The 16,973-nt window shown below is 55.5% G+C and overlaps 1 protein-coding gene across 3 annotated transcripts in view; it reads right to left on the minus strand.

Moving 5' to 3' along the window:
• TAFA3 (TAFA chemokine like family member 3) overlaps positions 1–16,262 on the minus strand; it is a 107,304-nt gene extending 91,042 nt beyond the window's left edge. Inside the window, exon 1 of one of the 3 annotated variants that reach the window (XM_075121852.1) lies at positions 16,068–16,262. The gene's annotated coding sequence lies outside the window, so the exon portion shown is untranslated. The remainder of the gene's footprint in view (positions 1–16,067) is intronic. The other 2 variants (XM_075121850.1, XM_048826825.2) reach the window with 2 other exon arrangements.
• Between the last annotated feature and the right edge of the window lie 711 nt (positions 16,263–16,973).

Below are 16,973 nucleotides of genomic sequence, written 5' to 3' on the forward strand. Positions count from 1 at the left end.
CTCATACAAATAGGATTTTACAGCTGGCATAGCGGGAAAGTGACCAGAGGAAAGAACAGAAGCAGAAGGGGTGGAGAAAGGTGTAACTCATGGGGAAATATATCAGCACAGAGATGATCTGGAAAAGCACCGAGGAGATGGCACATCACAACGCGGGAGATGGGCCACAGGGCAAGAGAGGCCCAGCAAGGCAGGATCACCTGTAACAAGCTGCCCTTTGCTCTGTTTTTTTCGAGTGAATCTGCAGAATATGCCAGGTGCTGGGCACCTTCTCCACCCATTCTGCAAGTGCCCTTCTAACCTGATATATAGCACCTCCTTCTATCTGAGCCCTACCACCTTGCTCCGCCAATGCTCCTTGAACCCGACCCACAGCCCCCCGCTACTCCTGGGATCTCCCTACCCCACACACAGTTCTGCCAATGCCCCTCAGTCTCAGCCTACAGTGCCCCCCACATTATCCCAGTTCTGTGCTCCCCACCCAGCTTTGCAAAGGCATTTGTGTCCTGGGCAGAGCCCCTCCAGAGCTGTGCTGACGCCCCCCGTCAGGATGGACATAGTCCCATGCCCATGGCCACACCCAGCATTGCTGATGCAGCAAGGAGGCTGGGTAGACCCTGTGATATACTATACCTTGGGGGAGGGTCTTGTAACCCCCATATTCCTCATCTGTCTAAAACTGTGACATTGCATAAAAAGCATGCCTTGTGAGGCATCAGGGGAAAGGTTATCAGCTAAAAGTCACTGTTCTATCTAAATATGTATATCTTTACTGCATACGAAGTTATGAGAATTGTGTTGTATGTTTGGCACTGAAACATGCTGTAAGTTGGGGAACCAGCCAGATATTCGCTCCCCAGAGACAACAGCAAGGAAAGTAACCAACGCCTGGGCGGTGTCAAACAACCCATCAACAGCCATTGTCCAGCAAGGGAGCTACAATGCCTGAGGCCACACCAGTGCAATTGCTGAACCTTGCCTGGGGACTCAGCAATGCCCCCAGATATGCCTGGACTTGTGTTCTCCAAGCACATGGGACTGAGGGTATAAAACAGAACACAGGGGCCCCGTGCCTGGCCTTTCTCCTGCCCCCACCTATGCTGCAAGCAAGAAGGACACTCAGAAGACTGAAGACTCCAACAGAAGAGACGGGCCCAGGTTTAAGGACAAACCTGTATATTAAGGACTGCAATATCCATTAGGGTGAGAAAAACTGCTTAATCTAGGTGTTGCCCAGTCTAATAGGGTTGAGAGTTTAGACTGCGTGATTAGACTTTCTTTTGGTAACTAACTCTGACTTTTTGCCTATCACTTATAATCTTTTGTAGTCAATAAGTGTGTTTAACAGTTTATCTTTACCAGTGGGTTTGCTGGAAACGTTTGGTCAGGGTGCTTGCTCAAGTTTACAAAGGCTGATGTATGTCCACTTTCCACTGATGAAGTGGTGAACCAATTAATAAATTTCCACTGCTCACCTTGAGCAGTGCAAGACGGTATATTCCTGAGGTGCAAGGCTGGGAGCTGGGGGGGATTTGGCTGGTGCCTTTCCCTGTGTGATTCATGAGTGGCTCTGGGAGCTTCATGCAACCTAGCTGGGTGTGGGGCCCCACGTGCGGTTGTGCTGAGTGATCACAGCGCCTGGAGGGGGTTGCTGCTGGTCACTAGCAAGGCATTGTGAGAGACAGCCCAGGCTGGAGAGTTGAGGGGGCACAGCGGTCCCACAGTCCCAGACTGCACCCCAGGGATCCCGTCCCAGACCCCATCGCTGAGAGGGGACTTCCCGGTTCTGTCGCTGAATCAATTAAATGAATTATTACGCAAGCCAATGCTCTCCGCTTGAAGTGGGCATGAGCTGATGGGATACAACTGGGTGACTCCCTTGTGTAAAGACACATCTAGGCAATTTCAAAAGCTCCAGTCGGTCTGTCGGCTAAATCTGTGCTCCGATTTTCACACAATGGCCTGCGTTGTCCTGGCCCCTTCAGAGATGGCACAGCCTAGCGTGGAGATACTGAGACCCTTTTAAAAATGTGAACTATTTCCTCGATAAAAAAGGAACCAGCCCTCTCTGCACCACTAGGGCCGATTGTGTACATCCAGCCAGAGGTGCCCATGCAGCACGCTCGGCCTGCAGCACCACGGCCGGCGCACGAGGGAGCAGGAGCCAGGAGCAGAAATGAAAGGAGGGCGAGGATGCTGTGTATTGTGGTCTCACCCTCCCTCCTCCCTGAACTGACGGAGCAGCAGAGGTGAGCAGTGCACCCAGCAGCACACACCGGGCCTGCCTGCCCTGAGACACCCACCCACAGAACGAGAGCAAGAGGCTTCCTCACCCTCTGCATTTCTCAAAGGGAAGAGCCTCGATCTCGCTGTCTTCCCCCCCCACCCAATGCACACCCAATACCTCCCAGCCCAGCCGGGGGGGTGGGGAGTGGGAGGGATAGCTCAGTGCGGTTTGAGCATTGGCCTGCTAAACCCAGGGTTGTGAGTTCAATCCTTGAGGGGGCCATTTCGGGATCTGGGGCAAAATTGGAGATTGGTGCGGCTTGGACTAGATGATCTCCTGAGGTCCTTTCCAACCGTGATATTCTATGATTCACGCACACCCCAGCAGGGCAGGATCCTAATTCTTTGTTACGCATTTCCAATTACTTTTTAGAGAAGCAGTAGGGGCACGGCTGGAGGCCAGGAGCCCAGGCTTCCCCACCCAAAGGCTGGTGGTCAGACCCCCTGGGAAAAGGCCATGCTGCTTGTCACTAGCACGTAGGGGCTCAGGGGCTGGTCACAGGGGCTGTTTGCAGCACCAGGGTCCCTTCCAGCAAAGCATCCTCTAGCAGGGGAATGGCCCAGGGTCGCAGCCCATGACCGCAGGACAGTGAAATGCGGGGGACAGCGGGACTCCTGCCCACTAATGGGCATTGGGGCTTTCCCCTTTGCTGGGAGGATTTAGCCATTCCAAATAAGGCCAAAACTGCTGTTCAGCGCAGCCACACGGTGAGAATGCAGGCAGGGGAGCCAAGAGGCCTGGCACTGCCACTGACTCACCTTGTGTCCTTGGGCAAGTCACTTCTACTTTCCGTGCCTCAGTTTCTCCCGCCCCATAATTGGGCTAGTAACACAACTGGGTGTGCATGCCTGGCAGTTTGCTTGCATTCCCAGGGGGTTGGAGAAGAGTAATTATTTTGCATTAGCCTGAGAGTAGAGGCAAACGGCGGCAAACAGCAACCTCCTGGTGCAGCCATTTTGCAGACCCTGCTCCCCAGCGGGTGATGAGGGCGAAGGAGATCAGGGTGCAGGAGAGCCGCTCTGAGCAGAGATCTGATCCTATTGCAAAACAGCACTAGACAATTTCAGCGTACAACTCCCCTGGAGGGGAATTGCTCTTGCTGAGCAGGAAGAGCTATCCTGTGTCCCCTCCTTCCTGTCAAGTCCGCAGGGTTAAACACCTTGTCAGCCGTGCTTACCAACCTGCCCTCAGCTGCCAGAGCAGGCTGGCTCCATCAGATGTCAGGAAGAGTTCAGCATTATGCAGGGAGGTTACAGTGCATTAATCAGCCTTTTCTCAGGGCTGGACTGCTCCTGGCTCACCCACCCTACGTTTAGAGCCACGACTGAAATCCATTCCTTCGTCAGGCCTTCCTCTGAAAATGGGGTGCAGGAGAAGCCCGATCTCCCGGTGCCTGCTGCTACAGGGCGCGGGAGCCTTTCCCATACCATACTATGGCCTCTTTCCCACAGCAAGAAGATGCGCAGGAAACCATAGCTCTGCTGTCCTGAGGGCAGCTAGGATTTGCTCCCCGTGATGGTGAGGGGCCCGTGGGAAGGGGACATGAAGGAACACATCTCAGATGTGCAGGGGGAACCGAGGGGCAATAAATGGCTGAGCCCCTGCCATCACCATTCAGGCCAGCAGCAGGCTTTGACCCAGTAGCCAGACCACGTTGCCCCTCCCAGGCAGCTGCTGTTATCCACGGTTTGTGGAGGCACGGAAAGGTTCAGGCCCTGATTTCCACCCACACATGCCACTGACTCCCCAGGGAGAGCAGGTGCTTGGTGTACTGATTCGCGGTGGAGGAGACCTGCCAAAGGCCGTCATGAGAACATCTGTGGTCATGAGGAGACCAGGCCCTGCCCCTGCACAAGTGGATTTGCCTACGTGGGGCGTGCAGGGGAAGAGAGCAGTGAGGCAGACTCCTGGGTGTGCACCAACCTGCAAAGCGCCCGGGGGCCAGCTGCCTACTCCGTGAGGGAGGGAGCGCTCTCTGAACTGCTCTCTGGGGAAGCGCAACATGGCACGTTCACACGTGGAACGCTCACTAGTGCTAGGCAGAGCTGGCCAGTGCTGCCTCCGAGAGCAAGCTAGGCCAAAACCATTGCACAGAGCCCGGGAACCTCCTCTGATCCGCATCCCCCATCCATCTGCTGAAGGTCAGTCAATAGCAGCCAGATGTTTTCAGATCCTCCAAGGCAATTTAAATGCCAGTCTCTGTCCTTGTGGAAGTCAGGGAAATGTAGAAAATGAATGAATTACTTTAGCAACACCGTCTGCATATAGAGCAGCATTGCTCACCTCGCTGGCAGGGACGGCGGGATGGGGGGGGAAGAACCAGGCTGCAGCAAGCATCCTGCCTGGCAGCTCTGATGCAAGTGTCCTACTCTCCACGTGACCCGAAAATGCTTGACAAACAGGCATTTTCCATCATTAACTGGTGTCACTCGAGCCTCCTTTTCAATCTTCAACAACTCTGGTTCTTTGTGCAGGTGGAAACCGTGTCCTGAAACTCCCCCCAGCTCCACTGACTGATCTCCATGTGACAGAACGTGTCCTGAAACCAAACCCAGCACACTGCTTCCCTGAGCCGGGGCCTGACGCCCAGGAGAGACATGTCCCCACCACAAGCAGAGCCTGAGCACTTAATTGCTACGCTGTGAGGGGTCTGCTGCAACACGGAGGGGAGTTTACAGGAGCTGCCAGGACCATCAGACTATCAACTCCAGGCCTGTAACAACATTAGGCTATGGAAAAAGATAAAGGAGCAATGCTGAGACAGCAGTGCCTGGTGACTGAGGACAGACAGAGGGTGTATAAGGGGACAGAAAGAGAGAGAGATTTGCTCACCACTTACTTCAGACTCCCCAGTGCCTCACTGCTGGTCTGTCCCATTGGTTTGGCCAATGCACACTGATGAAAGGCAGATATCGGGGAGTCGTCTTGTCTTTGCCCCAGGCCTGGTGATTCTCCAGACCTCAGGCTCCTGCATCACACCCCACAGTCATCTCTCATGTCTCTGACCTTCCAGAGCCAGTGCCCCACGCTCTCTAGGGCACTGGTTTTCAACTTTTTTTCATTTGCAGACCTCTATAAAAATTAGAATGGAGGTGCAGACCCCTCTGGAAATCTTAACCATAGTCTGCGGACCCCCAGGGGTTGAGAACCACTGCTCTAGCATCAGCAGGGCCTGGGGCCCCGTCCCTGTGGGAGGAGCTGTGACCCCAATGGAGCAGCACTTGGAGGGCACTGGCAGCTTTCACTGGGAGCTGCCTAAAGCCCTCCTCGTGGCTGCCAGGGGGCTTGGAGGGACAACAGGGGATCCCTTCAGATCTCAGTTGCTTGGAAATCAGAGCAGTAATGCTTCCGGACTCAACCTGGGCTGGAAGACGCACAGTCAGGACGAGCCTCAGCGAGTCTCTTTCAGATCCACGCCAGCATTCAGTCTGTATCCCCACCTCCTTCCACTGGCACCCCAGCTCAGCAGGCAGGGATGGAGCGAAGGGACCACCTGCCCCCTTTCCTCCCCCCGGAAGGAGATGAGCACAATCTGACACGATCCAGATGAGACCAGTGACACCCAGTGAGCAGAAAATGCCTTGGGAGTGGATCTGAATGGGTGTGAACCCTCAGGTACAAGGCAGAGGGGTACTGGGATTAGGGGCAGGGTACATTGCCCCTGCATACACTGCACAGAGTCGGCTCCAGATGCTACCCATGCGAGCGGGGGAAGAACTGCTTTGTGGTCACAGTACTGGGCTGGGACTCCAAAGACGTGGATCCAATTGCTCCGCCACAGACTCCCTGTGTGACACCTGGCAATTCATTTATCCTGCTGGGCCTCGGGTCCCCATCTAAGCCACGGCGATGAATCTGTGCCACACAGGTTCAGCGTCCACCCTCGTCACCGGAGCACAGAAGCACAGTCCAGCAGGGCATTAAGTGGTGTCGCTAGCATCCTTCACATGCAATAATACAGCAACCTCCCACTCTCTCTGTGCCTCGTCTATTCAGATTGTGAGCTTCTCCGGGCAGGGAACTTCTGCTACTTGGCCCGGCACAGCGCCCAGCACCACGGGCTCGGAGCTCAGCTCAGGCCTCCAGGTGCTGCTCCGATACGAACAACAGTGACCAAGCAAGGCGAGACAACGTGGGGTTTCTGGGGGAATCTCTTCCTGGAACGGACTCTTGCACTGGTTTTCATTCTGATTTGGAACAGAAAGTAATTTGGAAACATCTGACTCTCCCACGGTGTGAAAATGCCATTTCCCATCCTGCTCTACATCTAGGCACACCCAATGGTCATGGGAATGCACTCACCAAACGCTGATGGGTTTGCTTCCTGAGACAACAAAGCAAACACACAACTGTGCTAGAGAGGAGATCATAGGAGCAGAGATTGCCTCTGCGAACAACTTCCAGTTACAGGCGCCTACTCCCAGGACTAGACCCCGTTCCTCTTTCTGTCCTCCAGAAAGCTCCCCTAGTTCAGCACAAAACCGTGTGCTCCAGAACCAAAGGCACTGACCTGGGAGTCAGGAGCCTTGAGCTTTATTCCAAGGGGCTCAGGCACCCAAATCTCCCCAGAAGCCAATGGGAGCTAAGCACCAATGCCCCCTGGCTCTGAAGTGCTGGGCTGGGACCCAGGAGATCTCAGTTCAATTCCTGGCTCTGCCACAGATTTCCTGAGTGACCTTAGATGGGTCATTTAATCTCCCTGTGTCTCAGCTCCTCATCTGTAAACTGGGGATAACGATGCTGACAAGCTTTATCAAGTGCTTTGGGATCTGTGGCTGAGAAACACTGCACATTGGGGTTCTGGTCCACCATGTGGTTCCGAGGCACTTGGATCATAAAAACAACAAATCCTAACAGCAGCTGAGAGAGCTGGCAAGTATTGCCATGACATCCCTATGTAGAGATCTCAAACCTGGGCCAGGAGGAGCACCCCTTCCCCCATACACCACAGAGAAAGCCCTTTTCACCCCATACCTGGAGCTTTCTTGCTAAGGTAACCCCCAGCTCTGTCTCTTTAATGGCGCAAGGGGAATTCATGGCGCTGGTCCTGCGGGGCATGGGTGGGTGAGTGACTTCAATCCTCTCTAGGGTGGTGCTGCCTAGAGGGCAGGCAATAAGGGCCAATGCACCTGTGAATAAACACACAGTAACACCGGAGGGCCTGACGCCAGCCACGAGGAAGAGCAAGGAATCCTCTCGACCAGTTCCTCCCTTTGTTGTCTGCGTTAGAGCCTCTCAAAGCCCAGCCAATACCATCTCTCTCTCTCACACACACACACAGCGAGTGGGAACACAGACAACGGGAAATGTGCTGCAAGCTGCTCTGCACCTCTGGTGGGAATATCTCGCTCAAGGCTCTGTCGCAGGGCCAGGTGAAAATGATTCCCCCGCCCTGCCTGGAGGGTTTTATGCACGGCACCCCCGTGCTGTGCGCCGTCAGAGGGAACTGGGGCCCAAGCGCAGGGAGGTTTGCTCCGCTCCAAGAGGGAGGTGGCTGGGACACTTTCATTCACCAGTCAGTTTCCCCACTTGGTGGAGGCGGCTTCCATTGCTTTCCTTGCTGATGGGTTTGGTGTGACAGGCAGTGATGACAATGGAGAGGGAGAGCAAAGCAGGCATGAGAGGCTGAGCAGAGAGGAGATGGAAACCTGCCACCCCCCAGAGTAGGGTGACCAGACAGCAAATGTGAAAAACTGGGACAGGGGGTGGGGGACAATAGGAGCCTGTATAAGAAAAAGACCCCAAAACTGGGACAGCTGGTCATCCTACCCCAGAGACAGGGGCAGATATCCCAGAGCTTTCTCCAGGACTCACTGGCAATGGCCAGCACCTCAGCCAACAGCCTGTCAGAGTCAAGCCAGCTGCACAGGGAGCTAACAGTGACATCCACTGGGAGGCTCCAGGGTAGGGGCTCTCAGCCTTCTCTGTACCACAAGCCCATGCCACAAACCTTGGGGACACGAGGGAAGGCCCCATGGGTCATGGCCCCAGACTGAGAGCCTGCGCTTCGGAGCCAGTGAGCATGGGGCTCATTTCCCAATGCCAGAGGCTGAGCGTGCAGGGCCATGGAGCCTGGGTTCCCTTCTCCGCACCTCCAGCCAGCCCCTGCAGATATCTCCACTGCTGTCTGCATTCCAAGAGCACCTGGAGACTGCACTAGAAACCGCGAGGTGCGAGGGACCCACACCGAGCCGGTGCCCACCCCAAAGAGCTTGCACAGACCAGACAGAGCAAGGCGGCAGAAAGGAACTAATCTCCACTGACAGGTGGGGAACTGAGGCATAGAGAGGCTAAGTGACTTGCCCAAGGTCACACAGGGAGTCTCTGACAGAGCTCGGAATTGAACCAGCGCCACCTGAGTCTCCCTCAACTGCCATAATCACAAGACCCACCTTGCTCCTGGGCAGCACGGGCAGATGCTGCCCATGCTCTGCCTGCTCAGTGGGCAGAGTCCCCCAGGGTCACCAATGCTGCCTTGTTCACCAGAGCTAAGCCCGCTTTCCAAGGAGTGAAAAGCTGAGCTGGGGAACACCTGCTCCGGTTACCTGCTCACTAGCTTATCAGGACTGGGGGGAGCGGGGGAGGGTTTGGCATCTTTGGTTTCTGTGTCCCAGTGGCAGACATACCCATCCTATCCCTGCCTGCCCAGGGAAAGACAACAGCCACCATGGGAACCAGCTGGCCAGCGTTCCTGCCCAAGCCCACGCTGACGCAGAGGAAATGCTGCACCATCACCTGCAAGTGAGGTGGCCAGACATGGATCCCTGACTACAAATGGCACAATGCATTTCATGACAATGCCAGTGAAGACACCATGGGCTGCTGTCAGGACCGTTGCCAAAAGGCAGGCTGACAGGAATGCTAATGAGCGTGTCAGAGTGTCCAGGGCCTATTCCTCCCTTTTGTCTCTGGGGTCACTTTTCACCATTTCATGTTCCTCCCCACCAACAATCTGATGCCCCAGAAGAGCTGTTGACAAACTGGGCAAGACTACATGATCAAGCTTAAAGAGATGCTGCATTTGGTGCCTCCTCTTCAGCTCTGGGTAATAACTGCCATGCTCTCCAAATGGAAGAGAGCATTTTTAACATGGGCCATTTTCTGGGCCTGCTGCAGTCAGCCTCTATTGTGCTAGCATCATTGCAGCAGTTGTGTTTAATTTTGTAACGCATTCATTAAGTATGGTACAGAGCTGTGAGTGATGAAGCGCTAAAGAGAGTTAGCGGAGGCTAATCACCAACAGCCATGGAAATTATGATCTCAGCACTAAGGTGTTGATTTCATTTTTACCAAATTATATGGTCTGAAATCTAAAGCCTTGTTTTGTTGTTGTTGTTGAAGCAGCATTTACAATGCTGAACCTCCAGCTGTACCGCCGTTTGGAATACAGTCTGATGCCCAACAGCGTTAATGAGGGACTTTCTGTCACAATCAATTATGCTCCGAGTTTTGGAAGTCTGGCACATTATGTGCACAGGCTTGTGAGAGAGGATAATTATACTCAGCAATATTCCATGGGAAAAAAAAAGAGGAGATAGGGGAATAGGAATTAGGCGCAAGGTTTTCAATGCAAAATAATACAGCACTCGTCTCTAAAGGGATACCACATCACACCCCTCTCAGGCCCAGCGGCTTTGCCAGCTTTTGGAAAGCTATTCTAATAGTCCAGCTACTTCAGGACAGCTATGAGTTTGCAGCATTTTTGGTTGGTCAGAAAGGACCAACAGTGCCCGCAACCTTCTAGGGACAACGTATCAGGTAGTTTATCAAACAAATGTGTGTGTGTGTGGGGGGGGGGGGGGGGTTGTAGATGAGATGGGGAGAAATTGAATCAAAACAGTCTCATGATTGTGTTACTAAATGCCAGTACAAGATATGGGTTGGTTGTCTGCTGAATTTAAACACTCCCCTGCAATGTTTGCAGCTCAAAGAATAACAGCATTGGGCTAATGCATGAAAAGCAGGATTTGGAGCAGACTGTAATCTACGGTGAAAGTGATTAGTCCATGTCAATTTTCCAAAAGGAGTGAAATATAAAGGGTAAACCAACCCAATAAATAAAAGTAAATTAAGGTTGTACAGTTCTGGACATTGCACTCACCCCTGGTTTGGTTAGTAACACAGACAGTCACGGGTATGATGTATATCTACCAATATGGAATATTCTCATGCAGCCTCCCTGTAACACTAGGAAGTCTCTCTGTGATCCAGTGTACACAACTGGAACACCCAGTGCAGAGCAGCACCTGGCAAGCAGGATCACAGTAAGTGCACCTCAGCCATCCCCGTCTTCATCTTAGGGCCGAGCTCTGCAAAGTACTGAGCCCCATCACAATCCCACTTGCTCTCAAACGGCTGAGTAAGGCAGCAGTTTTAACTTCCGGCCAGCACCTCTCAGAACCAGCCCTGAGCTAAGATGGCCATTTTCAGACAGGAGAGAAGATTAATGCTCCAGTCCTTCACTCTCCGAGCACTCTGGGTACCGCCACTGCCTCCCTGAAAGCTAAGCAAGACCTCTGTGCTGGCGAGGGTTTCTGCCCGTTCAGTCCACGCAGGGCGCAATGGGCAAAGCTGCGTCTGTCAGCTCGCCCTACTGTAGTGCCCAGCTGGATGCAATGGCTGCAGATGTGAGCTACAGCAGTAGCCAAGCAAAAGTTCCCTGGTATTACAGGGGGAATTAGTCTCACCAGTCACTATCCTTCATGCCACGTCCCACAAGGCAGAGAAATTGAGAGAGAGCGCGAGAGCGTGCGCGCATTGTCCTCTCCCAAGGCAAACCCCGTGGTGGGTGCACAGCCTCCGGCTGCAGCAAAAGGCTGTTCAACGGGGTGCCTCTTGGTGCAATGGCTAGTAGAGAAATGGGCCCATTGCAGAAGCACTCCTGTCGCTGGCACTAACTGGCATCCTTTGTGGGGGCCTCAGAAGGGAAGCTGGGGATCAGCCAGACCACAGGGAATGAACTCCTTCCGAAGCGTTGCTCCAGGTGAGGGGCGAGGCACAGTGTGGGAGATGGGTACCCTGCCGCTTGTAGCTCAGGTGTCCAAGGCCTGGTTTGGAAGGAAACGGCAAAAGCAGTGGGTGGGCTGTAGCGAGAAAGGATGAAAACCAGCTGGCGCATTGCACTACAAGTCTCAGCACCTCCAATACCCACGGCAGCCCTGGCAGGCTGAGGAGTTGGGCCCCATCACCTGGACCGGACAAGACCGTGGTTGCTTTCCGACAAATCCTGCTGCTCTCCTCAACAGTAAGAATTACGCGGTCTGAAGAGAATCGGAGGATTCCTAGGGAAGTCGGCTCAGGAAAATGTTACTGTCCTTTGAACATAAGCTGATCGTGACAAGGCTGGAAACTCAATACAAATGGGCTCAGTGTTTACAGCGGAACCCACAGGTCACACTGACTGGTTAACTTTTTCTGTAGTGCCCTCTAGGGGATGAATCAAGCTTAAGAAGCAAATTCACCTGTTCAAATTACACAAGGCAGAGCTCTAGCAGGGTGGGGGAGTTGCTGATGCTGCTTTGGGCATGCATCCCATGAAGCTAGCTTGCCTTCCCACTCATAGGCTGATTGCCTGAAATTACTGTGCAGAAATTGAAACATTCAGCTTCCGCCCTCTGACACACTGTACTCCCGTTGTCCCTCCAGCTTCTGGGCACTTCTCCACCGCTTGCTTTTAGACTCTTGATTCCTTTTTCTTGGTACTCAAAGTGACACACATTAGAAAAGCCTCTGTGACATGACAATGCAGGGCAGGGCTGAGACACAGTGTGGGAGAAGGTTACCCGGCTGCTGAATCTTGGGGGGCCAGGGAGCACAGCACCGTTGGAAATGGGAAAGCAGAGAACGCAGGACTTGCCAGAATTGACCAGCCCCAAAGTCCGCTAGTCTAGTATCCTATCTCCAACAGTGACACCAGCTACTTCAAAGGAAGGTGCAAGAACCTGAGCAGCCCCAGGATAATCTGCCCCAGGGGAGTTTCATCCTAACTCCCAACATTTAGGCTCTGGCATAAGCCCTGAGGCAGTAGGTTTTATGCCCCTTTTCATTTTAAAATTAGCTGTTAGAGCTCTGGATATTCCTGTTATCAGATGTCCACTCCATCTGTGAATCTTGCCAAGTTGGTGGCCTCCATGACATCCTGTGGCAATGAGTTCCACAGGCTAATTACACGTTGTGCAAAACTGTGGAAGCTGCTGGGATTCTGCCAGGAAGGCCCAAAGGAGGCACAAACACTCTGTCCAGAATGACAAAGCAGCAGCAGCAAGCCCTGCAGGGCTGAACACATCTGCCCATTAAAGGGTCTCTCTCCTTCTCTCTTCCAGTCTGATTTCCTTTCACCTCCTTGCTCATTCCGTCAGCGTTTGCCGCATTCTCTTCTCCACCAAGGGTGAGCAAGGGAGGTTTTAACTTGAATTCAGCCCAAGTGCTGGGACTGACTCCTGCCCTTGCACTTCGTGACTCCCATCTCCTGATGCTGCTGGCATTTTGAAGGTCTGCTCTATTGACAGCTCTATCCTCAGATTCACCCAGGGCCAGGAGCTGCTGCTCTCAGATGGAGAGAGGCAGCTCAGCAGGGGGGTTGATACCCAAGGTTAACAGCAGCTAAATCAGTCTGGTCATTCCAGGAGAGTAGGACACTTGACAGCTAAAGTTGTTGTCCCAGTGACTGTCAAGTGCTGCCAGCACGGCTCTGTGCCCCGGGAGCACGCGTGTAGTGCTGCAGAGGAGAGCCTCTTGGATATCTCTGTGCCATGTCACCACTGATGGCCAATCAACTTGAATCATGCAAGAGAGATTATTCAGAGAGTAAGCCCTCCTATTCTCTCTGCCAGGCCAGTGCTAGGGCGTGGGACCCCCCTTTCCATCTCTTTGGGATGGCCAAGCCTCTGGCTGGCACATTCCTCCTTTCTAGATGCCAAGCCCCTGTTGGGAATCCTTCCCCGGACACAAAGGGGCCAATGAGAAGAGGGGAATGCTCGTGCCAGGCATAAGGACAGCTCTGTCCCCTTCTGCCCCTTACCTCATTCTACAAGTCAGCTCGACAGGACGTAGAATCTTTGGGCCCGATTCTGATCTAGTATAAATCAGGAGCAGCTCTGCTAAGCCAATAAAATTAAAGCAGGGGAAATGAGGTGAGATCAGAATCAGACCCATCTAGCATCTTAACTCCTGTCTGAACCCCTCTGCTGTCAGGAACAATTGGTGCCAAGTAGGGCCATTTCCTTCCCAGAAAGAAAACCAACTGTTGCTATAACTGAGCTTTTATGCACTCTCAGGCTGCTTTCCAAAGGAGGTCAGTATAATTTACTCCATTTTACAGATGGGGAAATTGAGGCACAAGAGGGGATGTGACTTGCCCAGCATCAGCCAGCAGGCCAGCGGCAAAGCCAGAAACCGAGCACTAGTTCAGCTCTCTATCCACTAAGCTGCCCTCTCCCCCTCCCAGGGTTTGGGCAATGGAGCAAGGGCAGCAGGAAATGTTTGCTCCTTTTTTGGTCCTGAGCCAGTCATTTTAGCCGATCAGTTTGCAAGTGCTGGCGCAGGGAAGCAGCCTGGCTGTGACTCTCCAGCCTCCACTGCTCCTGTGAGGCTGACGACAACAGAAGGCTCAGCTATTGCATACGCTGGGACAGAGGGAGTGGGAGCAGGAGTTCTCGGACTCATTTTGGAGATTTTACAATAGCCAGGTACAGTGCAGGAAAACATTACATCCCTTAAACGGTGACCAGATGGGAGGATTGACTTCGATCCCTGTTGGTGGGCTGGATGTCACTGTGTGTGCATCCTGCAGGCCACAGCAGCGGGAACAGGACCTGACACTTGCCAGGGTGTGTAGACAGCAGCAGTTCCAGGGGAGCCTCTGCCTCGCTGAGCCGGCAAGAGCCACCCCAAGTTGGTCCTAGCCGGGCTCTGCATTCCTCTGGCCAAGCAAGCCAAACTGCAAGTCACTCATCAAATCTCACAGTGCCAGCTGGCTGCTGCCCATCACCGTCACAGATGACTTCCACTGAGACGTGAAGGATCTGCCTCTGCCATGAGTCACTCTCCCAGCTCGGGTCTCTCTCTCGCCTACAAATTATGCAAGGTTTTGAGCTGGGTTTTTTAGATGCACGCTGCAAGCGGATAATTTAATTAGTTTCACTGTTGGTTCAGCCTTGCGCCTAGCAGGAGTTCACCGTTTCTTTAGAAACGGTCCTGTCTGGCATGGAGCCACAGACCTCCCTCCTCACATCTATGCCACCGCTGGCCCTGGTGTCTGCATTCCAACACCTAGGCCCTACCCTGGGCACGAACACAGAGCCGATCCGACAGAGAGGGCACAGGGAGGTGCAAGACAGCCCAGTCTGCTGAGTGAGGCAGCTAGGCGAGATGTAAATGCAGCTAATGGGAACCAGGTCTTGCTGATTTAACTGGCTTTACATCCAACGCAGGAAAGCACCTCCCGATGGCGGTGCCTCCGTGGAGAACTGCCCGCCTGGGGGAAACTCAAACAGAGACGAGGCTCCCACATACAGATGCACGCCAGCCAGGAGGTCACCCCCCCATACTTATGCTTCAGGAACGTTTCCTGCCCTTGAGTTCCCCACATTCCCCCAGCCATGACTCCTCATGCCACTGGGACGCTCTCCTGCTGAATCTGAGATCACAGCCCACCAGTGCGGCATCACTGGGTTATGACTTCACAGCAGGAAGAGAAACCCAGGGGGAAGGAGAAGAGATGCTGTTATTCAAACCCCAACAGCAACCGGAGAGCCAGGAAAACACTGCCTGGAGCCAGGCACCTGTGTTCCTATACATATTCCCCTCTCCCCCTGAGCCCCCTAGTCTGCCCCAGACAGCAGCCCATTAGTGCAGCCCCACTCCTGCCCTGATGCAAAGGGGTGGGAGGGGTGTTTAAACTCTCCCGCTGCTCCTCCCTGTGAGCAGACCCTGTCTCCATACTCCGCTAACCCAGCAGGGGAATGGGAGGCGGTGGGGAGGTTCCAAGAACGCCACGGAGGGACCTGTCTGCCCCGGGGGACTTACTCCAGATTAGGGCAGCGCGGAAATTTAAGCACAGCAGCTATTTGGGACTAATGCCCCGTGTGGACGCTCATATTCCAGAATAAGGGACCCTTTGCCGACTCCGCTGCCAAAGCGATTCTGGACTAAGCGTGTTCCCCCAGGGGGCTCACGGCAGGCAGTGTCCCCGGGGGGAGGGCTGCTGATCTGCATTTTCTGTCCTCCCGCGCCCCCTTTCCAAGAGGCTGACATCTCTGCGGAGAGCCAAGCCACCCCGTGACCCGCCGAGGGAGGCTGGAACATCCCCAGGAGTCCTGGAAGCCCGGCCAGGGCTGCTCCCCCCGCCACTGCCCCGGCACGCCTCGTGCTCCCCGGGGAGCGCCCCTCCAGCTCCCGGGACCCCGCCCGGGCAGCTTTCCGCCTCACCCCGGACCCTTCGCGCAGCGGCACCGGGAACCCGACCAGACGGGGAGGGGTCCCGGGGCGGCTCTCAGCCCCCAGAGCCCCGGCTCGCTCGGAACTTTGCGCGGAGGCAGCCAGAGAAAGTTGGCGGGTCCGGGCGCGCGGGGAGCTCCCTGGAGCTCGCCTCGCCCTTGCAGCAGGGGGGCGGCCGGGGGCCGCCCTCCGAGCCCCGCACCTGGCTGCAGCGTCCGGCCGCCGAGCCCCGGGGGGGCCGCGGAGAAGCGCTGGGTGCGACTGTGGCAAAGGGGGCGCCCCGGGCCCCCCCCCCGGCTCTGCCCGGCCCCCCCCCGCCCGCGGCGGGTCCCCGCGCACCTACCTGTTGGGTCCCGTCACAGGTGTCCCCGCCGCGCGCCCCGGCCGCTGCCCATCCCCGCCCTGCGCGCCGCCGCTGCGCGGCTCGGGCCGGCCGGGGCTCCCGGGCAGGGCTGCGCTCGGCTGGACGCGCAGCGTCTGGCGGCTCCGCTCGCTCCGCACCAGCCCGGCTCGCTCCTGCGCCGCCCGCCCGCTGCAGCCTCCTCGGGGGCCGCCGGGCAGAACCTGGGCGCCGGCGAAGGGGCGCAGCGACCCCTAGCGCCGGCGCGGCCCGGCCGGCGGCCCCGGGAGCCTCCCCGCCTGCGCTCGCTGCCCCGCCCCGCCCCGCCGGCCGGGGGCCCGCTCGGGAGCTGGGCCGCCAAAGGGGCCGTCAGGGCGGCTGGCCCCTCTCCCCCGGGTCTAGGGCGGCCAGAGGTCCCGATTGTATAGCGACAGTCCCGATTTTGGGGTCTTGTTCTTATAGAGGCTCCTATTACCCCCCGCCCCGCTTTTTGACACTTGCTGTCTGCTCACCCTACCTGGGCCCCACCCGCTGGCCCGGCCCCCAGGACACCGGGCGTAGGGGCTGCTGGAGGGGGGAGCTGGTGCCCTTCACCCTCTGCCTACCCCTGGGTCTTCAGCACCTGGCCCAGGGGCTCCCCCCCGGCTCTGCACCCCCCGGCTGCAGGAGTAAGGACAGGCCCCAGTCTGGTGGGGCCCCACTCTGCTGGACCCTGGACCCCCCTAAGGAAGAGGCAGCCCCTGCCCCACAGAGCCTGGGGCGAGGGCTGCCCCTCAGGACAGCACCCGCTCAACTTTAAGCCCTTGACTTCAATGGGACTTAAGCACAGGCTTAAAGTGGTTTTCTTGAATGGGGGCCTAAGTCATGCAAAGGTGATGGCCCCGGGGCTGGGGAAAGCATTTCAAACCC

Source organism: Caretta caretta, chromosome 21 (assembly GCF_965140235.1).
Source record: "Caretta caretta isolate rCarCar2 chromosome 21, rCarCar1.hap1, whole genome shotgun sequence".
In the NCBI taxonomy this organism is placed as follows: domain Eukaryota; kingdom Metazoa; phylum Chordata; order Testudines; family Cheloniidae; genus Caretta; species Caretta caretta.